The following is a 27,374-nucleotide window of genomic DNA, read 5'->3' as shown; positions in this document are numbered from 1 at the left end:
TCCGCAAACAATCTCGCTAGCTTGTCTAAGAAGAAAAAAATAAATAAAGGTAAAATCTATATCCTTGGTATATTACAGCCATTGGGTGCGGGGAAAACACCATAACTAATGCCAAGTGAATGACAGCGTTAACAATAGGGGGCTTGCTATAAATAAATAAAATACAATATGAAAATAATACACCTTTACACACACACCCCATTCCACTGCAAATAAAAATAGATTTCTTATCCTGGGTGGAAATTGACTAACCGTTATGGCATATGAAGCATGAAACATCCAATTGGGAAGGGCTAGAGATATATATTGTGTTTTTAAAAGGGAACAGCCGCGTGCCAGAGAGAAAGGCCGGGTGAATTATCTCAATGGAAATCAGGTCGATAAAAAACCCCACAAGTGCCCAGCATGGGGATCATGTGCTCTTTAACTCTCACTTACTTCATTACACATGGTCCTTACATTAATGAACACCCCAGCGGTAGCAGTCCGAGGAAGCTTGGGCAGCAGCAAAATCACCGGGTTTCTGACAATGGACTGGCTTGCTGAGTCCTTTTAGTTTGTCTCTCAAGTCTCTGGACTCCTGCATTCTGTTCCCAGTTCAGGGAAGAGAGAGGAGCCTAGTGGTTTAGAGAGGGAGGCTGAAAGTACTGGGTTCTGTCCTCTGCTTTCAGAGGGGAGTGTGGTGTAGTGGTTAGAGGAGAGAGTGGTGGGCTGGGAGTCAGGACACCTGGATCCTATCCCCAGCTCTGGCCAGCCCCAAAAGGGGTTATATGTATCACACAATCTCTCTCTCACCAGACATAATCCTCCTCCATCTATCTAAGGATCTATCCTGCCATTTCAATGAAAAGTCATTGCTCAGCGGTATAGATAAGATGAGCATGTCCATTTCAGACTGCCCTGTACTTAATAGGAATCCTGGCACCAGAGTGGAACAATGGGGCCCATCTACTCAGGTATCCCGTCTGCAACAGAAGCGAGAACCAGCTATAAGTAAACCCTTAGTGGTCAATTATGGAATAACCAGCCACTAGGGATGTGTCTACTTGAACCCCCCATCACTGAGTGGCTGGTTTAGTCTGACCCCCAACCATTTAGTTCAGTGAAAGGAAGGATTTCCTAATGGTTAGGGACACTAGCCTAGGCGCTAAGAAATGTGGGATCATTTCCCTGATCTACCACAGACTCTACTTCCCTTCTCCGGCCCTTGGTTTTTCCATCTGTAAAATGGGGAGAATAACCCTTCATTTGTCTATTTAGACTGTGAGCTGTGTGGGGCAGGGACTATCTCTCACTGTGTGTCTGGGCAGCACCCAGCACAACGGGGGCTGTGATCTTGGTTGGGGTCTGAGCAGCACCTGGCACAATGGGTGCCCTAATCTAAGTCAGGGACTGTGCAGCGCCTGGCACAGTAGTATGTTGTGGATGCTAAATATTTTGAAGTTCTAATTAACAAGGTTAATCTAGGTCAGATAAATTGATCATGCTCAGGGCCGCCCAGAGGATTCAGGGAGCCTGGGGCAAAGCAATTTCGGGGGCCCCTTCCATAAAAAAAAGTTGCAGTACTATAGAATACTATATTCTCGTGGGGGCCCCTGCGGGCCCCGGGGCAAATTGCCCCACTTGCCCACCCCCTGGGCGGCCCTGATCATGCTCCACTACTGATCAGGTGTATGCATCAGCTAAAATCAGCTGTTAATAATTACTGCACTGTGGGAATGTGTCTCTCTTTATTTTGGGTGTTGGTTAATATTTTTTAAGCATAGCAAAAATAGTAATAATGAACATATAGAAATGCCTCCTCTCCATTAACCCTAATACTTAAGGAACAAGCCTATTGACACAGTCACCACAGGAGATTATGCCAGTCTGATTGGATTAAATTCAGCAGATTGGCACATCAGAAAAATAATCAGGCAGTTAAAGACAAGGGAAAATAATTTATTTCTGCGACGCGGGGCCGTTGTGTTCATAATGCAGCGGGGCGTGCGGATAGGAGGGGAAATTGTAAAGCGCGGAGGAGACAGTAGGTTTGTGAAGGCTGATTCCAATCCCATGCAAACAGGGAAGAGATGAGGATGAGTTAACCCCTTGGGTGCTGCCTCAAGGAATCCTGAGAGCCAAAGATTTGCCTAGAATAGATTTCTATGCATACACATTTCTATGCTCACTCTGCCAGAATTCTAAGGATGTTAGATGAGAAGGGAACTCGATCTGTATTGGCCATTCATTGCTTAGCTCCTGACTCTTTTCTTCTGTGTCTGTACAGCACCTAGCACAATGGGGTCCTGGTCCATGGCTGGGGCTTCTGGGCGCTACCATCACACAAGTATTAAATAACTAGGAGCTGAACGCCCAGGCTGTTGCACAGGTGGAATTTGTGTAGTCGTGTACGTAAAAAAGCCAAAAATGGCTGAGACCGTACGAACTGGACGATGGTAACAGACCGCGAATCCCAGGGATAATTGACCTTGGTGACATTCTGAACAAAGAGAGCTCTTTCTATCATGTCACACTGACTCAGCAGACATTCTAGGCTTCAGTGACACAGAGTGACAATCCTGGAATCTTATTATTTAGCTAATATGGCTGAGGATGCTGGCTGCAATGGTGTTATTTTAGTGGAGTGGTAATCTGTCAGATGAGTCCCAGCCAACGCATTGCATGCACCACACTGGTGCTGGAAGGGAACACATTTCAGACACCTAGGTATGGATGGGAACTGGCACCCCCTAGAGGGGAAAGGTCCCATTCCCCACCCCTCTGAGCCAGCCAGTCCCACACTAATCTGAGTTTGCAATCCAGGCGGACAACTCCCTTATCCCAGCCCCTCTGCAACTGTCTTTAGAGCCAGGCTGCTTAATGTCAACAACGTCATGATGCCGGGAGCAGTGGCAGCAGTAGGAATGAAAGGGAGCAGCAACTGCTGCAGGGGCGTCAAATTCAAAGGATCCGGGCCATTAACTGGGACATGGTCCCTAAGGAGTAAGGGGGCGGGGCAAGTGTAAACCTCACCTGCTCATTCTGTCGCCCTCTAGTGGTAGCAAGGGGCCACATATAGAGGTTGCTGAGCCTACTACAGCTTTCGATCTTTTAGCTCAGGCTGCAGAGGCTTGGGACCTTATTCAGAGAGAGCCCTGGTTCCATCCCTGCTGCCAGCTACAGCTGAGCACAGAATGGATATTTTGGCTTGTTGGCAACATCAAAAAAATCAGGGGAAAAAGTTATTTCAGCTCAGACTGAAAATGAAAATTTTCAGCAAATCAAAAAATTGGAAAAAAATCACCTTGATTTTCACCATTTTTTGACATTTTAGGATTTAAAACAATAAGAAGAAATGAAATTTTGAAACACAGTCATTCTGAACTGAAAAATCAAAACATGTCAATGTTTTTGGGGGGGATCAAAACGAACAATGCAACAATGCCACCAAAATCCACCTAACACGCTGCTGTCACCAAATCTGCATTTCTCACCCCAAAGATGTTTTGGCCAAAACATGTCACCCACCTCTCCTGCCAGAGTACGGTGCTGCATGGACCATGGAGCTGATGCCTTCTTTTTAGCCAAGCGTTCCCCATAACAGCAGCCCTTGGCGGTTCACGCAAGGGGAAGATTATGCCGGGTGCTGTGGGTGCCAAGTCCCTGCGGGACACTCAGGAACCGAATGCAGCTTGCTCTAGGCATCCTCTCCTGCCTAACAAATCATGCAGATGAGATGTGAGGACAAGACTGGCTGATGTATTTTTCCCCGGCTGGTTTGAGGAGCAGGGAAGTTCAGTCACTGCTTGGTTCGTTGCACAAAAGAGCAATAGAATTCTGTCCCCTGAGCTCCCAGAGTCTGGGACAAATAAATTCATCCAGGGGCAGAAAGGCAAATATTCTTATCCCTGTTATTGGGGGTGGGGGGAAAGTGATGCACAGAGATGGGAAGGGACTCGCTGTGTGGCAGGAGACAAGAACAGAACTCAGCAGTCCTGGCTCCCAGTCCCCAACTCCAATGGAGCTGGGAATAGAACCCAGGAGCCCTGACCCCCAGTCCTCCCCATTCTAACCATTTGATCTCAGTCCCCCCCAGAGCTGGGGATAGAACCAAGGGTCCTGACTCTCAGCCCCCCTTCTCTAACCACTAGACCAGAGGTAGGCCACATCCAGCCTGCGGGACCCTCCTGCCCGGCCCTGAGCTCCTGCCCCAGGAGGCTAGCCCCCGGTCCCTCCCCTGCTGCTCCCCCTCCCCCGCTGCCTCAGCTCGCCCTGCCGCCAGCGCCATGCTCTGGGCGGAGGGCTGCAAGCTCCTGGGGCAGCGCAGCTGCAGAGCCAGGGCCTGACCCGGTGCTCTGTGCTGCACGGTGGCAAGGCTGGCTCCAGCCGGGCGGTGTGGATGTAGCGCTGCCAGCCACCGGTGCTCCAGGCAGCACAGTAAGGGAGCAGGGAGCACAGGGGGTTGGATAGATGGCAGGGGAGTTTGGGATGGTGGTGAGGATAGGGGTCGGGGCAGTCAGAGGGCAGGGAACAGGGGGGTTGAATGGGGGCAGCGATCTCAGGGGGGCAGTCAGGAAGGAGAGGGGGGGATTGGATGGGGCAGTGGGGGGAAGTCGGGGCAGGAGGTCTGGGGGCGGTTATGTATGAGAGGAGGGGTTGGATGGGGAGCAGTCAGGGACAGAGGTTCCGGGGGCTATCAGGGGACAGGGAATGGGTGGGTTGGATGGGGCAGGAGTCCCGGGGGCGGCCATCAGGGGGCGAGAAGCAAGAGGGGTCAGAGAGGGGGTGGGGCTGGGCCATGCCTGGCTGTTTGGGGAGGCACAGCCTCCCCTAACCGGCCCTCCATACAATTTTGGAAACCCAATGCGGCCCTCAGGCCAAAAAGTTTGCCCGCCCCTGCGCTAGACCTATTTTTGCATCTATGCCAGCTCTGGGTGGGAGTGGAGTCTAATGGTTAGCGTACTGGGGGCTCAGAGCCAGGTTGGGGGAGGGAATTTATTACAGCCCCATGTGGGTGGATTAGACTCAGAGCTCCTTTCCCGGCATATTAACACTCCACAAAAGCTGCACTAGGCAAATAAATAGAAAAGTAAGTAAATCAGGGGTGAACATCTCTCTCCTATAGAACAGGAGGCTGGTTTCTATAACTCCTGTTCCGCTCCTGAGTGCTTTGCCCTGTGATGCCTTAGATTAGGGACCAGAATAGCCTGGATAGATACAAATGGAAGAGGCCATTCTCCTAGCAATAACAGCGCCCATACAGGCCTTGCTATGACAAGGTCCAAGCTTTATTGAGAACAAATAGTAACCGTAAGGGGGGGGGAGCTGTCTGAGAGCAGATCCACTGCTATCAGGCGTTGTGTGAGAAATATGGGGGCTAAGGAGAAGATGGCAGGGGAGTGGTGTCTAGTGTTGGGGGGGGAGTGACTCCTTGGGTCTGTCCCCAGCTGGGGGGTGAGGAGTGAAATCTAGAGGGTTGAGGCCGAGGGGATTGGGAGTCAGGACTCCTGGGTTCTATTCCCAACTCTCTTTGGTGAGTCACTTGCTCACTCCGAAGCAGGAGGCTAACAAGGCCGCATGTGAATATCAAGGGGATTAATTAGCAAGTATTTTAATGAGCATAACTATTAATTGCTGTTGTTATTACTCCTGGAAAGTTTTCTGCCCTGATCTAAGCCACAGCCTGCTTTCCTCTTGCGCTGCACAGTCCCTGCTCTGACTGTTCCAGGGGCTAGTGATAAAGGGTCTTTAGGACACCGGGATTCTAGTCTCAGTGCTGGAAGGCTAGTGGAGTCTAGTGATTAGATAAGAGGGTGGATAGGAGTCAGGACTCCTGGGTTCTGTCCCCTGATCTGGTAGGGAGTGGGGTCTAGTGGTGAGAACAGGGGGTCTGGGAGTCAGGGCTACTGGGTTCTGTCTTCTGACCTGGGGGGTGGAGAGTGGAGAACAACAGGAAAGAGTTGGGAGGAACCAGGACCCACAAAATACTGATAAGAGCGACACCGGGAGTCCCATCTTTGTCCAATGTCTGCCCCTTTCATTGACACATACCCTTGCCCAGGCCTGGAAAACTGCTCTCAGCACCAGTCCCCCCATCACCTGGTTTTGGCCCACCCCCTGCAGCCCCAGAGAGGGGGAACCAGTACCGAATGACATGAGATGAGGAATTCACCAAAAGAAAGAACAGAAACTGCGGTTGCCACCATTCCAGGCTAGAGCTCCCAGCACAGGGCAGAACCCAGGAGTCCTGACTCCCTTCTCTAATCACTAGAATCCCCTCTCCCCACAGAGCTGAGCTCAGAACTCAGGAGTCCTGACCTTCATTCTGGCCCTGCATCTTTGAGTGATTTGCAGCTGTATGCTCCAAGGAGGCTGCACAGATGACCTGCATTAATTTCTCCCAGATGCATAGTTAATCTGCAATCATAAAATGCTCCCCCCGCACTCATCTCTTGGTCCTGCCAAACCCCCTCCCAGGTCTCCCCATCTACTCCCGCTGAGTCCTTGATGCCTCCTGCCTGGGCACTATGAATGGAGATCCCATGTAGGGAGGGGATGGAGCTGACCCACACGCTTGCCCTGCCATGCCTGCACACGCTCTGTGGCGTTAACAGGAGCCAAGTGCCCCTTTGTGTCAGCTGAATCAGATGGCACACAGGGCGGGGGAAGGAAGAACTAAAGGGGCCATTTTTTAACACAGCCACTGTCCCCCCATGTCAGTCACCAGCTTTTTAATGCAGAGCCTCTTTGCAGGAGCTGTTATTGGCAGCGCTGGAGATGCCTAGCATGGTTAGAAGTCTGGGGGGAAGGGGGATGGCTGCTTCACAGGCTGCAAAGGACTTACCCTGCTGTTGGGGGTGGGCGGGCGCAGTGGGACGCTGCCTTGTGTGCCAGGCTAGGGTCCAAGAGACTGAGAAATTTCATAGAGTTTAAGGCCAGAAGGGACTGATCATCTAGTCTGACCACCTGTAGACCACAGGTCATTCAGTTTCACCCAAATACCCCAACGTTAGATCTGGGATCAAATCTAGAAAAAAGGAAAATTCCACTGCATCTCTTCCTTTTGATAATGTCAAATCGGTTCATTTCGAGAAGGTAAATCTCATCTCCTATCACAGCAAAAGCAAACTAAAATGCATCAAAAGATCACATGGAAACAAAACTTTTTCTCCTTCTCAAAATGAAATGTTTCCACTTGATCAAAAGAAAACAATTCAATGGAACCGAATCAAACTTTTTTGGTGGGATTTTCCTTCCCTGGAAAATTTCTGCTTTGGAACAAAAACAAATTTCAAAATGTCAGAATTCATAGAAAAGTCAAAACAAAACGAATCGAGACAACCCAGTGGAAACGCAACGACTTACCATCTGAGAACAAAATGAGAAAGTCAAAATGATTCGTTCTGACTTCTTCCTGACAATAAATTTGTCAGAATTGACATGTTCCCGCAACATGTTTCCATGTTAACCAAACTGCGTTTTCCAACAGAAAATTGTTCTGTCTAAAACTTTTCTATTACATCCCACTCTGATGCTTTCCAGCTAGCTGCGATCTACTGGACTGAGGACTGGACTGTTCATGCTGGGGCGCTACACAGACCCTGACAGATCAGGCCCCCATTGTGCCAGGCGCTACACAGACCCCGATTGAAATCAAGGCCCCCATCATGCGAAGCACTGCATAGAGAGAGTCAGAGCCAGACCCTCCCTTGAAGAGCTCATAGTCTGAGCAGACAAGTGGGAGGGGAAACAGAGGCCCAGAGAGAGGAAGGAACTTGCCCAAGGTCACCTAGCAGAGCACTGGCAAAGCAGGAGTAGAACCCAGGAGTCCAATTAGACCACACTGCCCCTCACTCTTTCCATCCAGTTGCCTCTGACAGCAACCAGGGGCTCCGAATGAGTCCAGATCGCTCTTTGCTGGGCCTACGGCCATTTACATTTAAATAGATCTCTGTGCGTCAAAGCAAGCCAGGCTGGGAATGGGAATATCTGCAGGTTGAGTGGAGGGTAGGGCAGAGGGGAGAGACATCTAGCTGCCAAAGCCCCTTGTGACACAGGGCTTGGCTTTGCATGCTTCCTCAAGCTGAGCTGCATGGTGTGTGTGTAGGGAGGGGGACACCCGTAGAGTGTTTTGTGGGGGGAGATACATGCAGAGTGTGTGTGTGTGTGTAGGTGTCTGCATGCACAGCGGGGAGTTTAAGAAAACTGTGTGATACCTGCCCCTGTGAAGAGCAGAAGGGCTAGGTACCACTTCAGCTCTAGCATAGGTGGGATAGAACCCAGGGGCCCTGACTCTCAGCCACCCTGCTCTAACCACTAGACCCCACTCCCTTCCCAGAGCTGGGGATCAAACTCAGGAGTCCTGACTCCCAGTCACCTTGCTATAACCACTAGACCCCACTCTCTTCCCAGAGCTGGGGATCGAACTCAGGAGTCCTGACTCCCAGTCTTCCTGTAGAGCCCTAAACTTTCTGACTCAAGCTCACAAAGGAGTGCCAGAACTGTCCCACCCCAAACACCCCCACAAGGCCTGGTCATAAACACCTCTCTCTCCTGGTTGCCCTAGTCTAAAGAAGCTTAGGGAATTAAAATATTAAATGCAGCTGGCAACTGGGATGAAGGGGAACAATATATATATATAAACCGCATGCAAAATCAATCCAATTACATTGTGCAACTAGATGAGCAGTTTAGGGTAATTCAGTTATTTCAACCCCTGCCTCAAATTCTCAGTCCTGGTGGAATAAACTCTAATTAGCCGCCCACCCCCAATCTGGAAACTGGCAAAGGGAAAGGTGCAGGAGGATTAGAAGCAAGGAGAGCTGGGGGAAACGCTCTTTGTTGTCATTGTTAAGGATAGTTGGCACTGTCAGGACGTAGGCAGCTGTAGCTCCACCCCCATGCCTTGTTCGCACCCCTAGGAGCTATTGTTGCAGGCTCTCTGCACATTCAGGCATGTGTCTGTCAGTTCTCAACAGTGTGTATGTATGGGGATGGTTAGATGGATATAGGAATATGGAGGGGAGATGGATTGAGATGGATAGAGGGGAGTGTATGCGAATGGACAGATAGATATTACAAATGGATGGACAGAGTATAAATCTGCCTAGACAGACAAGCATTTCCTTATAACCCAGGCTCTGGGCAAGACACCACAAATAGCCCCAGCATTGGGGTATGTCACACCTTGATGCTCCCTGAACGTTCGAGGACCCCGGAATGCCGGCTTCCACAGCAGTTGTTCGGATTGCCCCTTCCCTGACATGGTACCATCCACAAGGCAGCAGCTTTGCCTGCAGCCAGTGCCGGGTCTAACTGAGGCCAGGAGCTCTTGCAAGATTAACTAGGCATCTCTTTTAACTGTGTGCTTTGATCAGCGGGAGAGCTTCGGAAGCTATTTAGGAAGTCTTTTAAGAGGGGCCAGGTGAGAGCGTAGAGACAAATCCCCCATTAAATATTTAAACAGATGCAACCCACGGAGCCACAACATCTCATTTGCTGCAAAAGCCGTGGTCAACGCCAACCCAGCAAGGATTAAAAGGTGGAGGGATAAGAATCTATGATACAGGCTCCTGGCCACGGGCTATGAAAGGCCCCTGGAGGCCTGGCTTTGGGTTTAGGGGGGCAGAGTGGGATGCAGAATGGGATGCAGAACAACTGTGTTCAATTCCTGGGGCTGTCTAAAGCTCCCCATGTACCCCGATTGCTTAAGCTGGGAGATGGGTTCCTGGGTTTTTTGAAAATCCCAGATGCCGCCTCTCTGTGCCTCAGTTTCCCCATCTGTAAAATGGGATAATGATCCTTTGTCTGTTAGATGACAAGCACTGTGGGGCAAAGACTGTCTCTTAAAGTATGTGTGCAGCACCCAGGAGGATGGGGCCATGCTTTCGGTGGGGGCCTGTGCAGCACCCAGCACAGTGGGGGCTCCAGTCTCTGTTGAGGTCTGTGCAGCGCCCACCACTCCACTTGACTCAAAGCGGCCAGATCCCCAGCTGGTGTACATCAGCATCACTCCATTGGCGTCCCCAGCCAGATCAGCATCACTCCACTGGAGTCAGCAGAACTCCTGCTGATTGACACCAGCTGAGGATCTGTCCAGCACAAAGGGATGCCCGAGGAGACAGTACAAGTTCAATCAATCTCGCGTGCGCAGTTGAGCTCCAGTCTGTGCTGCGGGAGGGTTACGGCTGGGAGTGCAGTTTCATTCATCTCTCTCACTCCCCCCAGACTCCCACTATCTGGTGTTATTAATAGTTATTATGTAGATAGCTCCTGACAGCACATGACTCACTGTATAGGCAACAGGCCAGACCCTCCCTGCAGTAGCTACATGTGTGTTCCCGACCTGAGCTGGGAATCGAACCCAGGAGTCTCGACTCCCACCCTCTGGAGTCTAACCATGAGAACCCACTCCCCTCCATGAGCTGAGAATAGAACCCAGGAGTCCTGGCTCCCAGCCCCCGTCCCCAAAAACACTCTAACCACTAGACACTACTCCCCTCCCAGAGCCAGGTATAGAATCCAGGAGTCCTGACCCCCAGTCCTGTCCTCTGTCCACACGATTTCCTGCATAAAGCCACATTCTGTCCCATTCCGTTTCATGCCACATTCTATGCAAAGTCTAAGATCCTGCCCATCCCCTTAGTATCAGACCTTCCCCATTCCTGGCCTGAACTACTTCACTGGATGCTAAATGGGGGGGGGGGGGGGGGGGATCAAGTGCTGTGAGCAAGACAGCAATTAATCTTGGCCCAGGAGCATGGCAGCAGCACAGGCCCTGCCACCCAAATTAAATTTTAACTTGTCTCATAAATCTTTCCTTAAACTCCCCTCCATGCCACCAGCTGCTCTGCCAGACGGCAGGAAGACTGGAAATGTCCTTGAAGCCCGGGGGAATCTGTGCTGAAAAAGCTCAGGTGCCTATGTGGAAGGGAGCAGGCTGCAGTGTTGGTGAAATGGTGCCGCATGCTGCAGCAGAAGCTTAGGAGCTGGGGATCCGGGGGAAATTGGCTTTCCCCCTCCCGCACTGCCATCATTAAAGAACTGGCCGGGGGGGGAGGGGGAGGTTCTGGCAGGGATTTTATTTTCACTCCCAGTGCCCTGGTTAAAATCCAGCTCAGTTAATACCATTTCTCCAAGCCACCAGCTGCTGGATACATCAGTCGTCCTAAAGTGTTGCCGGCATGGGTAGAAATGTTCCACCCCAGAGGCAGCTGCATCTCGGTGCTTGTCAAGAGATCCCTGTATGAATATCTGCCCAAACCTGTGTCTGCACCTCTGCACCAAGTGACACATCCCTGTATAAACAACTGCTCCACCCCAGAGGCAGCTGCATGTCAGCACCTGTCAAGGAATCCCTGCATAAACTGATGTCCCACACCAGAGCTACCTGCATCTCAGTGCCAGATGAGGGATCCCTGTAGTAAACAGCCCCTGCACTTTACCCCAGAACGTGCTGCATGTCAGCACCGGACAAGGGATCCCTGTATAAATAGCTGTCACTATGTTAAACACCCTGTAGAATGGGTACTTCACAGAGCCTCCTCTTGCCTGATTCCCCTCAAAACACTGGGCTCAGTGCGGGCCCTTCCCGAATGCTCTGACAGGCTCTTACCCTCTGGGCTCTCTCCAGCCTGAGCAGCCCCTGGGAAAGCCCCTGGGAGTGGGCGAGGGACAGGCTGGGAAGTGGCCCTGTCCACTGGCTGAGCTGCTTCTGTTCAGAGGCACAGAGCTCCACACAGCAGAGCCAGTAAGGGGAGGGGAGAAAGAGACAGGGCTATGCATGGGGATACACAGATAAATGTGGAAGATGGGGATTGATGGATCAATAGAGGGGCTCTGTACTGCAGGTAAGGGTAGAGATGAATGTTAGATGGGTGGCTGTGGCTAGATGGCTATGTCTGAGACACACCAACTCACCCGAGTTTGCAGGTTCAAATACTACCAAGGCTGTGCTCCCATTTCTATCATCTGGGTCTCCAGTCCACGGTGTGGATTCAAGTGAATGCTGCTGCAGACGGTTCCAGTCTGACTCCATTACTAGTGCCTGGGAACTTTTCATATGACCCCAGTGTTATTATTAGCATCATTACGGTGGGGCCTAAACTGAGACTGGATCCCAACTGAGATCAGAATCCACATTGTGCCAGGTGATGCACAAGCCCCAACTAAGATCAGGGCCCCATTGTGCTGGGTGCTGCACAAGCACACCGTAATAGACAGTCCCTGAACTGAACAGTTTACAATCTAAAAAGAACAAGGGTGGGAGGGGAAACAGTGGCACTGAGAGGGGAAGGGGCTTGACGCAGCAAAGCAAGCAGAAGAACCCAGGTGTCCTGTGTCCTGCTGCAGTGCCCTTATCACAATGTCTGTCTGCCTAATTGCATCAAGCCACATTTGTTCTGCTGCAGCAGCATGAAGAAATGAATCTACCCGGCTCCATGCAACATCTGGGGCCTGCCCTGGAGCGGAGTGTCACATTCAGATCCCTGCAGATGGCAAAGGGCAGGGAGGTCACCAGGGAAAGCAAGAGGCAGGGAACAGGAGCAGACAAGCACACTGGTCTGCTTCCATAAATGTCTGAGGCAGCCTGTGATGGGGAGAGGGGGCTGCTCGGGTCGTGGCTGGGACGCCAGCTCCAATGGAAACCAGGAGTGAAAGATCCAGAGGGTCCTGCTGCACTCTCAGCACTTCCCCACACACAGACGTCCACCCTCTTGCAGACGTAACATCTGCTGAGCACGGCACAGCAAGAGCTGGGCGACGTTTTCCGACCAAAACATCTGTCAGCAAAAAATGCAGCTCCGTTTCCTGAATTTGTGTTGGTTTCACCAAATTGTTCGGGGGGGAGGGGGGAAAACAGTCTGAAAAAAATCAAAAAGTTTTGATTTTTCATTCCAAAATTGCCTTTGATTTTATTTTAATTTAAAAACATTTTAAAAATGTCCCAAAGCAAAACACTGGTTTAGACTTTTTGACTCACTGAAAATTTTGAAAAGTGTTGTTTTCTGTTTGACCCCAAACATATTTTCCCCTGATTTTTCAGTATTGCCATACACTGAGAAACCCATTATTTGCTCTGGCTACAAGTCCCCCCGTGCCATCCCCTAGGTAGGGCCCCTTGGCTAAAGACCACCAGCTCTAGTGGTAGCAGCTCATGTTTTTAGCTCTGAATGTCTCAGGTTCAGTACTTGATGTGTTGGCCAAGAGGAAGCCCTCGCTCAGCTACACATTACAGCCCGGCACGGAATTAACACGACAGGTGCAGTCCCTCCCCAGTGCTATCGATTCAAAATGCTGCTGTGCTGCATGGTTTAATGCACTGCAAGGTGCGGTACCACCTGCTGCCACTGGGGGTCTGGTGCAGCTGCCACCAAGGTGACTGCAGGTGGCAGAGGGAAGAGGTATAGAGCAGGGGATGAAGGCTGCAATGTGGCTATTTCAGTTCAGATTAATTTGCACACACTCCCTGTTGCCTGTTTCCACCTCTTGTCTGGGCTGTGTCTGCCAATGGGTAATTTTATATGGCCCATTGGAGCTGGAAGATAATTTCTATGAACCTGTGCAAGGCAAGACTCTGTCTGCTCGATTTTCCACCTTAAGATCACATCATTCCGATTACTCTCTTGGAATTTTTTGTGGGGCATGAGGGACTTGCTCCTTCAATTCCCATCTGATATTGGCATCTGCTATCTGGAGCAAAAAGTTCTGTGCATTCAAGAAGTAGTTGGGAATCTTGGTTTCCAGCCAGCAAAGGGAAGAATGGCCTGATGATGGTGGTTCAGGGGCTATCAGCTGTTAAAGGGGTGGTAGACAGAGCAGGGTGCAGAAGGAATTCAGTTTCCATAGTGGACAATCAGTGACTCAAAGGGTGCAATGAGCGTGGCTCTCAGTGGCCTTGTGCCCTATGCAGTCATTTACACTAGTATAAATTGAGTGTGAAACACTAGGGATCTTGTTCTCTTTTTCTGAACCTGCATCATTTACACTAGAGTGTAAAATGCTAGTGTTCCAACTGGGTGGCCTTCCACACTTGCTCTGTACTAGTGCAAATGAGCACACATGGGGCAGAGTGATGGAGAATCAGGCCTCTCGTGTTGTACACTCACTTTGCACTAGTACAAATGACAGCATAGGGTCCAAGGCAATGGAGAATCAAGCCTCCGGTGTTTTGTACTAACACTGTGCTACTGCAAAGAACTGCACACGTGTGAAGGATAAGCAGCCCTTTGTGTTTTCCACTCACTTTGTACTAGTGCAAATGACCACACACAATGTGGGGTGACAGAAAAACAGGCAAGGTGTTTGAATACAGGCCCCTGTTCACAAGGAATTAGGGTGAGATCCACAGAGCTCGTGACCCGTGGGCCAAGGTGCAGGGAATGAAGCTCCATCTCTACTGACTGAGGTTGGACTTGACCTTGTGAACTAGAGGTGAATTCTCCCTGTATGCTGGAGAGGCATAGGGGAAGGGACTGGACTGGGCTCTAACAGTGAGAGATTGAAGATCATTCTAAACTAAACTAGAAGGATCTCAAGTCTAATCCTGTTTCCTACAGATCATTCCCCCCTTTCCCAGTGATGTATTCAGTGCTGTTTGCCCATTACTCCGTGCCCCATGAAGATCCTTTCTGAAGCTTCCTTTTGATTCAGCAACCACATCGCCAACTCCAAGCTATGGCAATAAGAAAGGACCCACTAACAAAATGTGTACCCTGCTTTGCTGCCAGGATGCACTGCGCATGCGACTGCAAAAGGCGTGTGTTGTATTTTATGGGGAGCGCCAGTGAAATGTTGCACACAGAGGCATTCAAATAAATGACCAGCACTTTTAAATCAATGCATGCTTTGCATTGAGGGCGAGTCAGCCCTTTTGCATTGAGCCCTGGCTGCTAGAAAGCAGGGATTTTCACACAAACCAACCAGCCATTCTGGGCCTTTGGGGGGCGGGGGCAATTATTTTAGATGGAATATTTAAAACAGCGCCAAAATATTAGCAGTCAGGACCAATCATTCTGTTGGGTTTTTCCTTATGCAGATTCTGTTTCCAATTATTTTTTAAAAATAAAGGGACTAAAGTGCACTCTTTTTTTTTTTCTATTCTATGCTGCCCTCTGCAGCCATGCCCCAGGGATAAATTCTGCATTGGCCAGGCCTAGAAAATTACACATCTTTGGCCTGATTCTCATTTACTCTGGTCCTGCCTTTTGGGAATTGAGGGGGGGCTTCTGGCTTCAATACACCTTGCCATTCCCACTGTTCTGGGGCTGGTATAAGTTAGAGCAGCCTCAGGGAATGGAATAGAACCCAGGAGTCCTAATGCCTGGTCCCACCTATTCTAACCTCTAGACTACACATCCTGGGATTCTTACACATCCTGATTCCTGGGCCTTACGTACACTAGCAATTTGCTACAGTTAACAGTCGTTGGAGACCTGGCATCAGCCAGGGCAAACATGCTGGATATGGCACTGATCTGAGACTCAGAACACCTGGGTTCTAGTCCTGGCTCTACAACTGGCCTGGTGTGTTACCTTAAGCAGATCACTCCACCTGTCTCTGTGCCTCCGTTTTCCCGTCTGTACAATGGGGACAATGACAATCTCCTTTGTAAATGCTTTAAAAGCTGCTGATGAAAAGTGCATATTAACAGCAGGTTGGCATGTCTGCCCAGGGACTTGGAATCCTCCAAGGCCTCTTCTCCACCCATAAAACTATACATCTGCATCCCCCTGTTCATCCCCTTCCTTCACAGGCTATGGGGAGAAGGGGATTATCTTCATTGCCCTCAACACGCTCCTAGTACTCGCAGCTCTGAAGAAAGACAATGATTCTAATCTAATCTTCTGGGCTCAGCCAGTCACCTGCAGGGGTTAGGAAGGGACTTTTCCTGCACAATTGGTCAGATGTTTTCTCAGGGTTGCTGTTGGTTTTTTTCCTACCCATGAAGCCTCAGGGATTGGCCACAGCTGAAGATGGGACACTGGACAGGATGAGCCAGCCTCTGAGGTGGTCTAGAGAATCTCCTTGCTCAAAAGACTGTCTGGTGGGTCTTGCTCATATGTGCAGGGTCCAACTAACATGCATATTTGGGGTCGGGAAGGAATTTCCACCAGGTCAGACTGGTAGGGACCTTGGGGGTTTTCACTTTCACTTTTGCCTGCTGGGATCACCTGGACATGTCTCACCAGATCAATTCCCTGCCAGCACAGGGGCCTCAGATATTGGGGGCCTCTCAGTCTCCTCTGTTCTTTGCCCAGGGCTCACAACAGGTTAGTCTCCTGAGGACTGACATGCTTCAGTGTAAGTGAACTCATTGGGCTCAACACAGAGGTAACTGGTGAAACTGAATGGCCTGTGATAGACAGGAGGTCAGACTGGATGATTGAATGGTGCCTTCAGGCCTTAAACTGTATGAAACTATAAACATTGGCTCTCCAATCAGAGGCAGGTATAGGGTTACCATATGTCCGTTTTTTCCCGGACATGTCCGGCTTTTCGGCAATCAAACCCCCGTCCGGGGGGAATTGCCAAAAAGCCAAACATGTCTGGGAAAATGCCGGCCGGGCACTTCCCCTCCCGCGGCGGCTCTGCTCCTCCCCTGACTCTTCGGCTCTGTTTAAGAGCCGAGCGCTACAGGCTTTGGGCAGCCCCCATGCCTCCGGACCCTGCGCCGCCAGAGCCCGGGATGGGAAGTGCCCGGCCGGGGGCGCAGGGTCCGGAGGCACAGGAGCTGCCCGAAGCCCAAGCGCTACCGGCTTCACGGTTTGCCGGGCAGCCTCCAGACCCTCCGCCCCCGGCTGGGCGCTTCCCCTCCCGGGCTCCAGCTGCGCAGGGTCTGGGGGCTGCCCGGCAAACCGTGAAGCCGGTAGCGCTCGGGCAGCCCTTTTCGCATGGCTGGGAGTGGGAGGGAGGAGGGGGCGGAGTTAGGGCGGGTTTGGGCCGGGAAGGGGCGGAGTTGGGGGGGCTGGGGTGGGAAATGGGCGGGGCCATGGGCTCCGTGGAGGGTCCTCTTTTTTAATTTGTTAAATATGGTAACCCTAGGCAGGTAGCTCCCCAGAATCAGCCACATTCCCTGCCGAGCGATTGTGTCTTCTTGCCCTTCCACCGTGCTAGGAAGCCGAAATGTGGAAGCACCCCTCCCCAGTGTGGTTGGAGCACAGCTGCTCCTTTGAGGGATTACATCTCAATATCAAAGCTTTTGATTTTCAAATTAAGTGGTGAGTCGACGCAATTTGGATTCAACCTCACACTGGAACAATCAATCCAAAGCAATTGGCAGATAAAGGGAAGGCAGGGAAGGGTGGAGGAGGAGCCTGGCGTCAGGATTCCTGGGTTTTGCTCCCAGCTCTGGGATGAGGAGACAGTCTAATAATAACGCCATTTTTAAAAATGTAAAATCTAGATTCCTGGTGGAGGAAAGAAAATCACTGGCTAATGAATAAAAGGCCGATCCGTGGAGTTAATGATGCACTCCTCCAGGACAAGAGAGGCCAGGATTCCCCCAAGCCCAGAATTAGAACCCAGGAGCCCTGCCTCCCAGCCCCCACTGCTCTAACCACTAGACCCCTTTCCAGAGCAGGGAAAGAGCTCCGGCATTCTCTCCCAATCCAGCATCCCTACTCCCCTCCCCCTTCCCGCACCCCAGCACTCTCCAATGACAGGCAGAATTTATTTATGTGGGTTTCTTTGTTGGGAAGCAAAGTTACAGAGTAAGGAGTTTGGGCAGCCTAATTGCCAAGGCACCATCCTACTCCACCAGTACAATAATTCCCAGTCTGACTGCACAAACGAGAGGTCGATAATAACTTGTTCCAATCCCTGCTAGGGAGTAAAAGATTCTTTCCATCACCCACCCCAAGCTAGCAGCTACCAGCCTTATGGTACAACCGAGTCTGGTTTCGCCTGCAGGCTGCCCATTTGCTGTCACTTAGACCATTGCGAGGTGAGAGCAATGCACTAACCTTCTCATTCGGGTGGCATTTGACAGCATCTTTTCCCACCGGTCACAGGGCACAGGGCTAGGGTGGATCCGGTCCAAATGAATCCATATGAAGCACACACTCACACAGGTGTGCACACGCCACATGCATACCCACTTACACATACCCTTACTATTTTGACTTTGGACACTGTTAATATGTGAATCAATTTCCACAGCAGACCCCAGGAGTCCTGATTCCCATCCCTGTTGTTCTAACCCACTAGACCCAACTCCCCTCCCAGAGCCAAGGATGGAACCCAGGAGTCCAGTTTCCCAGGCTCTCCTGCTCTTACCACCAAACCCCATGGCCATCCAAGAGCTGGGGATAGAACCTAGGAGTTCTGGCTCCCAGGCCCCCATCTCTAATCACTAGACCCCCATTCCGTTCCCAAAATTGGGAATAAAACCCAAGGATTCTGACTCCCACCCCACTGCTCTAACCATTAGACTCCCCTCCCCTCTCAGAGGTAGGACTAAAACCAAGGAGTCCGGCCTCCCAATCCAGTGTCCCTACCTGTTAGTTCACTCTGCTGCTTCTTTACAGATTTCTCTGCTTTGCACAAACTGCACCTGAGTATTTACTCATTCATTTGATCGTTTGAAACAAAAGCAGCTTTTTCATTATTGTTAAAAAAAACCCAAAGACACTAATTTGCAAGCAGTGGGGAAGATCAAAGAGCCCTGCCGCCCGCCAGTAATTAACACCGCTCTCCCTCTTCACAACTCTGGTGACAATCTGTTGCCATGCTTGTGTGTGAGACGCTTTCATCTGCCGCTGGCTGGAACCAGGGGCTGCTGCATGCATCCCTCTAGCTGCCCTTGCAGGGAGAGGGCACAGCCCAGGTACCCTGGGGTAAGACGTGCCACTGCAGATTCCCAATCGGCCCTGGTGCTGGTGAGATGCCTTTGCGAATTTGCTCACAACAATCTCCCTCACCCTCTAATATTTCCCCTTGCTTTAAACATGGCCAATCTCACATTCGGAGCTGGCTGCAGCTAACCCGGCCTGACTAGTCACTTCTGGGGTTTGCTTCTAGCAAGAGGCGGGGAATGTCACAGAGTCACATTCACTCACACTCAGGGTACAGAGAAGCATGGAGAGAAAACAGAGAATCGCCCCCTGCTCTTAACGGATGGGGGGGCCTATGACATATGGTTCTCATTCCAATCAGCAGGGGGCAGCATCATGAATGTGCACTAGCCGCTTCATCCTTATTATCTGTATTACAGACTGAGATCAGGGCATCATAATAGCATGTGCATTGTTACTGACATTACGATAGCATCATTATACTGTCCACATTATGGCAGTGCCTACACATCCTGACGGAGATCAGGGTATCATTATGATGTGTGTTGTTATTAGTATTACAGTAGCAACTAGAGACCCAGCCCAGATCAATGAGTCATTATAGGGTGTGCATTATTATTGATATCATGATAGCACCTAGAGGCCCCAGTCCAGACTGAGTAGTCATTATGGTGAGCACATTATTATTGGTATGACAGTAGTACCAAGATCAAAGCCCAATTCTGGCATGTGCATTATTAGCGGTATTTCAGTAGCACCTTGAGGCATAGATTACTTCAAACATAAGCTCTTTGGGGCAGGGAGTGTATAGCACCTAGCACAACAGGGTTCCCGTCTGGGTCTCCTGGATGCTATCTCCATGCACACAGTACATACCAATAACAGCAGAGACAGGCTTTCTTGCAGCGGGTGGGAGATGAGATACCAGGCTACCTGGGCCCATTGGTCTGATCTGGGCGGGGGAGAGACAGGATACTGGACTAAATGGGCCAACTGGTCTGATTTGGGGTCAGGGAGTGGGAACAGAATACCAGGCTAGATGGCCCCATTGGTGTGATCAGCGGGGGTGAGGGGGTGAGAATGGGATGCCGGGCTGGCTGGGCCATTGGTCTGATCCAGTCTGGTGCCTTTGTTACCAGCGTACCTGGCTCTGGGGAGCTCTCACAGCACTTCTTTTCCTTGCTATTAATTGAACGGAAAAAAGAGCTTGTAATAACATCAAAGGGGATTTAAGCTTCACCTCTGAGTTTTGCAGAATAAGGGGGGAGGGGGATTATCTATATCCATAACCCCACTGGGAGAACAGCACGGCGCTTCCTGTGCTCTATTGGCAGAACCGCCCCACGCTCCTGTGCTTTCTGCGGGGCCCTGCCCCTCCACTGAGACTCCCTTAGCGCCTTTTATTACACAGGTTTCTTTCAGTGCTGAAATGAACCAGGAATGCTTCATTAATAAGGGAGGGCTTTGAAGCTGCTACTGACCGGGCCTATGTGGTGCCGGCTTGGAAGCCAAAGCACTGAGCAGCAGCTTTGGCTTGCAGTGCAGAGCTGCGTTCCCATCGGTGCCCAGAAACAGAAAGTGTCAGGACTGCGCGTGGGGGGACGGGAGAGGGAGAATTGAGAGTAGAGGCTGCAGTGGGCCATGGGCAGACAGCCCTGTCCTCTCAGGGGGGCTATATTTTCTCCCTTTGCCCCAGTCTTGGAGTGGATCTGCTCCACCAAACATCACCCCCAGTGGCAGCAAGTGGCACTGCAGGGTGCAGTGCATCAGCCAGACATTATTGGTGAGACTGACTCTAATGACCAGTTGTTCCCGGTGTAACTCCCTTTAATTCAGTGGAGCAATGCTGATTTACACTAGCTGGGGATCTGAACCCATTGGCTCCAGTGGAGCTATGGCCTATTTGCACCAGCTGGGGATCTGACCCCAATGGCTCTAATAAGGCAAATGCCCTTTCACAACAACAGGGGATCTGGCCTCAGTGACACTAATGAAGCTGGGTTGTTTTCACCAGCCCAGTAAATTGCAAGTGGAGGGTTTGAAGGAAGATTCACAGGTTTTCTTCACAGGGGTGAGTTGCTGCTCCCGTAAGGTAGCAGGGCTAAAAGCGCTCAGGGTTCCAGGTTATTAGAAGTGACAGGCTTGCAAGGAAGATCGGGCTGTTGAGAGTGTGGATGGCTTTGGGTATGTCTACACAGCAAAGAAAACCCCGTGGCTGGCCTATGCCAGCCAACTCAGGCTCACAGGGCTCTGGTTGTGGGGCTGTTTCATTGCTGTGAAGATTTCTGGGCTTGGGACGGAGCCTGAGCTCTGGGACCCTTCCAGCCCCACAACTGAACAAGATTTCTACAGCCCACACTCAGTGGGATACTCATGTTTGGCTTTTCAGCAGGATGGGAACTGAGCTTTTGAGGAAGAAAATTCTGTCCTCACTTGTGGTGCTGAGCCCTGGAAAATCTGGCCTCCGGGGGTCTGATTCTAAGGGGGAGGGTTGGAGCACAAACTTCATTTCTTTGCACCACGAACCCATGTGGTTTTGCTTGAAAAGAGAGGAAAGGCGGAACGGAAAGTTAGAGCAAAGGGGTCCAGAGATGGGCTGTGAAAATCCCATTTGCTGGAAATTAATTGGAGAAATCCACGCTGCAGGCTCCCGATTTCCATAACACAAGTTCCGGCAGCACAGATAATGCCAGACGAAGGATTCATACCATACCATGCAGTCTTGAAACTTTAAGCCAATTTGTCAACACCCCACGCTAGCAGAAATGGTTTAAAAAGCCACCAGACGTCAGACAGCTTTTCTTTTTCTTTCCCCCCACAGCTCTCCGTCTTGAAGTCATTTATCCCAGTCATGCCTTCACTCAATGCTTTTCCCCCTTCTGTTCTTTTCTTTCTTGGGAGAGCCGTGTGGCTCATCGCCAGGCAGAATCCCAAAACATCAGGCAGGATGGGAGCATTTTTTTATTATACCAATACCAACCCAGGTATGTGTGGGTGATTGGAATCCCCACCCTCCTTGACACAGAAGTCTCTACTGACCAAGGCAATGCCCATGTGTATACAACCTTGATTGAACACAGATTATGTTATTCTGATTTCATTCTGAAATTTAATCTCTGATCCTCTTCCTAGTTTTCATTCCTCTGCATTACAGAGGCTCAGAGATTGTGGCTTCTCCAGAAGCAGTTTTCGCCAAAATTCATCAGTTTTAGAATCCGATGAAATTTATGAACTAAGTTTTTTCCCTCAGCCAAAAACTTTTTTTTTTTAAACTTGCACAGAAAATCATCAACATTAGAATAATCTTTCCTTCTTCGGTGAAAAGTTCCACAGAACGTTTTCCATCAGAAGCCGCTTTCTGGAATTTTTGGTAAATAATAAAATGCTGATGGATGTTTGTGATCAAAATTTCAGCTGAAAACATTTTGTGGATGAAGGGGGGTGAGAGGATGGAAAACAGACCCATCTTGAATTGAAAATTATTTTGAAATTTCAAACGAGTTCAAAAATCCATTTTGGTCAGTGCTTCCAACCCTTACCATAATAACAGATTTTCAAAGGAGTGGGGAATTAGAAATTAACTGGGAGATGGTGCTTAATGGGTGACATTTTCAAAAGTGCCCAAGTTCCAATTTCAAAAGTCTCATAGGCTTTTAGGGGAACATCTTCAAAAATCCCTAAGTGACTTAGAAGCTTAGAGCACAATTTTCATATGTGCCTATGTGATTTAGGAGCCTGTCTCCTTTTCAAAAGTCATTTAGGCCCATACCTTCAAAGGTATTTAGGTGCCTAGTTTCAATGGAAGTTAGGAGCCTAAATACCTTTGAGGATCTGGGCCTTAGGAGCCTAAATTTCATTTAAAATCAATGGGACTTCAGCTCCTAAATATCTGTCGCTTTTGAAAATGGGATTTCAGGAGCCTAAATCTACGCATTTGACCCCACTTTCTGTGGCCTAGTGGATAAAGCATTGGATTGGCACTCGGGCAACCTGGTCTATTGCCTGCTTGGCCACTGGTCTGCTGTGTGACCTTGGGTAAGTCACTGCCCCACTCTGTGCCTCAGTTTCCCTATTTATGAAATGGAACTAATGATATTGACCTCCTTTGTAAAGCGCTTTGAGGTCTACTAATGGAAAGCGCTATATTATTATTTGAAAAGTCCAGCCACAAGAGTCTACATTTTCCAGTGAAACTCATGATTTGGGGCTGTTTTGTTCTTAAAGGGGTTCTGAAATGCAGGCACCTGGTGTCCAGAAAGTACCCTCTGAGAAACCCTGGGAGTCTCAGTCAGGCACCCAATATCACTAAGTCGTTTTTGAAAAATGTGGATCATTCAGCCAAATCTAGAGATTGAGCTAAGGGGCTTCTCATTTTCACAAAGTTCTGAGTACCTAGAACTCGTCACCTGCTTGCTCTAGTTTGTCTGCAGCCTCATTGGTATGAACATAGGTCTGGCAATGAAGGATGGCACAATTATTTCTCCCAACTCTGATCCACTGAAATACAGACTCCGTATGTGTTTGTGTCTGAGTGAAAGACTGTGTGTGTGTGTGAGAGAGAGAGAGACAGATCATATGTATGTATATGTTCTTGTGTGTGTGTGTGTGTGTGTGTGTGTGTGACCGTGTGTCCCCGTGAGTGTGTCTCTCTGCCTGTGTTTCTGTGTGTGTTTCAGTCTCTGTGCACATTTATGTGTTAGGGAGTCTGTGTGTGTCAATCTCTACCTGAGTCTGTTTATGACGATCTGTGTGCATGTCCTTCTCAGTGCAAATGTGTGAATGTGTGTTCCTCTGATCTACTGGCAGTGTCAGATTGCACACACACACACAGCTCAATGGCTGTTAATTACTAGGCCAGCAACTCTGCTGTTTCCTCCTTTGCAAATACCCTTTACCTAATAGCTATTCCAATCATTTTTGCAGGGGAGAAGTTGCAACTTGGAGGGATAATGCCCTGGATTCCTCGCTGCAAGGGCTGATCTCACGTCAAACCTGTGCTGGGAATGGATTTTTTCCTTCCTTTTCTTTTTTGAAAGGCTATCCCGTCATAAAGCAAAAGCAGCAGAGCCCGCTCCCCCTTTGAAGCCAGCCATGACAACTCAGCAGCGTATGTCAAGCGGATTGGAGGGGAGCTACCTCCACGGTTGAGTAACACAGCAACTCTGCCTCCACAGAGTGGGTGTGAATACAAATCCCTCAGCTTGGTCATGCAAGAACACCCTGCTGCCGGGGGGCTTTGAGAAAGGATTGGGTTTATTATCCTGTTTTAAGTAACTTTTGGGAAGAAAGCAGGAGGAATCAGACACCAGATCTCGGGGGGAGAGATTGCCAAAAAAAGGGAGGCTCTTGGGACAACCTGCAAGGAAATAAAAATTCCTTCAGACTGCAAACTGGAACCTGACGCTGAAAAGGATGGATTTACAAAGAGCCGAGCTGAATTGAAGTCCGACAGCCCCCGAAATGTGCATGGTTGCTGGGGAGGGCTAGCCTGATTATATATCGCTGTCAGCAGGGTGTGTTGGGTTGGGAAGAAGGATAAAAGAGGTCGAGCTGAACTGATGCCCGCTGTGGACATAAAAAGTCCCTTGGAGTTTGCAAAGCTGCAGCCCCATCGATGGAAGTAGGAGTCTGAAGCCCAAGTTGATCAGAGAGGAGGGAGCGGCGTAGCAGGAAGGTAAGCTTAACACATAAACTGAAGCAGGCACATTTGGAGCCTGGCTAAAGCCGGTCACACACATTAGCTGCCTGCAGCAAAGCCATGGGGATGGTATCGCTCCATCAGCATGAATGGGGAACACTCGGGAGGCTGCATGAAATGCAGGGAGAAATCACCAAAAAGGGTTATGTCCCAGGGATCCAGAAGACAACGTGGGGCATACTCCTCCATGCTCACCGGGGGGGGAGGGGGGGCGGGAGCAGTGAGGGTAAGGACTCCTGGTCCTATTCCCAGCTCTGGGAGGGGAGTGGGTCTAGCGGGTTAAAGAGGGGGGCAGGACGGGAGGACGTCTGGGTTCTACTGCAGCTTTTGAGGGGAGCAGGGTTAAAACAGCTCCTGGAGTCTCAGGGTTAGAATCCGAGCTTTCATTTAGAGAAAGACAGAAGGGTGTCTGTGGGGGGCAAGAGGGAGAGAGATCAAAGAGAGAGCTTGAAAAACATGACCTGAGTGTCAATGTCACCTGCCTCAGTCTGCAGACAGCCTGAAACAACTACCCGAGGCATGAACTTCCCCGTGCATCTTAACTCTGCCATCTGCTGACATCATAGCGAGGGGCATGGCCAGGGTTACGGGTGGTGCCTAGAGCCCTGGAGTGCCTGACAGCATTTGGATCCCAACTGCTCAAGGTAATGGAGCAGCTCCTCACTCTGACAGGGACTAGCCTAAGCGTGGTGCCTATCCTGGGATTCAATAATAATTGCCCCTACTCTTATCTAGTGCTTTCCATCAGCAGAACTCAAAGTGCTTTCCAAAGGAAGGCAGGATCATTATCCCCATTTTACAGATGGAGAAACTGAGGAACAGAGGGGCTGTAATTTGCGCAAGGTCACCATCAGGGCCATGACCAGAACCCAACTCATCTGTATCCCAGTTCAGTGCTCACTCCACTAGACCACACTGCCTCCATAATTTAGCCTCCAGGCAATTGGCAGGCTTGAGAATTGAAGGGCAGATATAACCTCTGGCCACAGCAACAAGATCCATCTGATTGTGTCTGGAGAGCCTCTGAGTAGTGGGAAGTGAGGATGTCGTGCATGGCTTCTGCAGGATCCCTGGGTTCATCCCCACAGCCTGAACTGGAGCTCAGCTAAGTCCTAAAGGCCCATTTTCCACCTGGGTAACACACCCTAAGATGCAGCAGCCACAGTTATTGCTTTGGATTCCTGCTGCTTTACCAACTAAAGGCAGCATGGACCTGGTGCTTGAGAGAGATTTGGATACAAGCTTTGCACCTGGGGAGGGCAGTTGTGTAACTGCACATGGACCCAGTGCTTCTCTGGAGCGCTCCTGGGGAATTCTTCCCCAAACCATGTTTGTCAGAAAATACAGACGTCCAGGTTCCTGTTCCTTCTCCAAATCAGGCAAAGCAGGGACGTGACCCTGGGTCTCCTGCACCGTAGGGCGGTGTCCTGGCCACTGGGGTAGCTGGCTACACTGGGGGCTCTCTCATGCTTTTTCAAAAACTCTCGTTTTTGTTCCAATGCAGAACAAAAACAAACATCAAAAGTTTGAGATCTTTGGCTGGCTGAAATTCTTGTTTTCCAGCCCCCGGTGTGCATGGCTTTGAGCTGGGAAAAGCTGGCCGGAGCAGAAACACCATGCACACACTTTCCCTGTTTGGCTAGCCTTTGGCCCTGCAGCAAGTGGAAATATCAGCAGAAGCTGCCTCTTGCAGGCTGGCTAAGCTTCTAATCTCATTAATGGGGTGAGCAGTTAAAACATGCACAAGGACTGGCCAAGGGTTCACTCTTCTTCTATGGACAATAGGGGCATCTTCACTAGGACAAAGCTCTATGTTCACAATTTGGGTTAGCGAAGGCAAGTCGTTCGCATGTGGAGTTAATGCCCACAAGGACACTACGCTGGGCTGACATACCAGGGATTGAACCAGGAACTTCCAGAGCTCAAAGCATAAATGACTAAAGCACCAGAGCAGGCGTTTGTAACTCTCCTCTCCTCTGTGCATCAGCAGAGAGGGGGCCTGTCACGCACACTCACCAGTGGATTCCAATTGCAGCACTCCTAGACACACCCAAGCTATCTGGAATCTACCTAGCTCAGGTACCAATAGCAAAGAAGCTGCAGCAGGACAGACTTTAGCGTGGGCTTGCCGAGCCTGTGCTGCGCTAGCTCCACTATTTGTACCTGCACTAGCTAGATCAAAGGTAGCTCAGATGGGACTATGTTTGCTGCAGTCACAGCCCAAGACTGCAGTGTAGATCGGGGTAGGCAACCTATGGCATGCATGCCAAAGGCGGCACACAAGCTGATTTTCAGTGGCACTCACACTGCCCGGGTCCTGGCCACCAGTCCAGGGGGTTCTGCATTTTAATTTAATTTTAAATGAAGCTTCTTAAACATTTTTAAAACCTTATTTACATTACATACAACAATAGTTTAGTTATATATTATAGACTTCTAGAAAGAGACCTTCTAAAAACGTTAAAATGTATTACTGGCACGCGAAACCTTACATTAGACTGAATAAATGAAGACTTGTCACACCACTTCTGAAAGGTTGCCGACCCCTGGTGTAGATATTCCCTCTTGGCAATATTCACCTCCACCTGCTAACTCATGTTAAAGCTACATCTTGCGATGTCTCCACTAGGACTTTGGCGAACATGAGTTAAGAACACACCTTTTGTCCTAGTGAAGACAGGATGTATCAGAGAAAGGATGTATTTTTTAACCCCCGTCGTGCTAACCCAAGTTAAAATCCGGTGGAAGATTAAATAAGAATTTCCCTTCACCAAAATATTAGGTCATGTTAGAAGCTGACCCTGAGGAGTCATGTTAACTAACACAACATTAAACCCAGCTATACAGTCAATTGCAAAGTTAACAGGAGTATTGTCCCTAACTCAGTTCCTGTCTACACA

At 49.8% G+C, this 27,374-nt stretch overlaps 2 protein-coding genes across 4 annotated transcripts in view; one reads left to right on the top strand and one right to left on the bottom strand.

Moving 5' to 3' along the window:
• The window catches only part of MACROD1 (mono-ADP ribosylhydrolase 1), a 186,039-nt gene that overhangs the window by 99,320 nt on the left and 59,345 nt on the right, over positions 1-27,374 (bottom strand). The window lies entirely within an intron of this gene.
• Positions 1-27,374, top strand: part of FLRT1 (fibronectin leucine rich transmembrane protein 1) — a 77,932-nt gene that overhangs the window by 33,770 nt on the left and 16,788 nt on the right. Inside the window, exon 3 of the mRNA XM_034776303.1 lies at positions 23,700-24,450. The gene's annotated coding sequence lies outside the window, so the exon portion shown is untranslated. The remainder of the gene's footprint in view (positions 1-23,699; positions 24,451-27,374) is intronic.

Source organism: Trachemys scripta, chromosome 7, assembly GCF_013100865.1.
Source record: "Trachemys scripta elegans isolate TJP31775 chromosome 7, CAS_Tse_1.0, whole genome shotgun sequence".
Classification (NCBI taxonomy): Eukaryota; Metazoa; Chordata; order Testudines; family Emydidae; genus Trachemys; species Trachemys scripta.
Note: the sequence above shows the minus strand (reverse complement) of the source record. Positions and strands in the feature narration are given on the sequence as shown.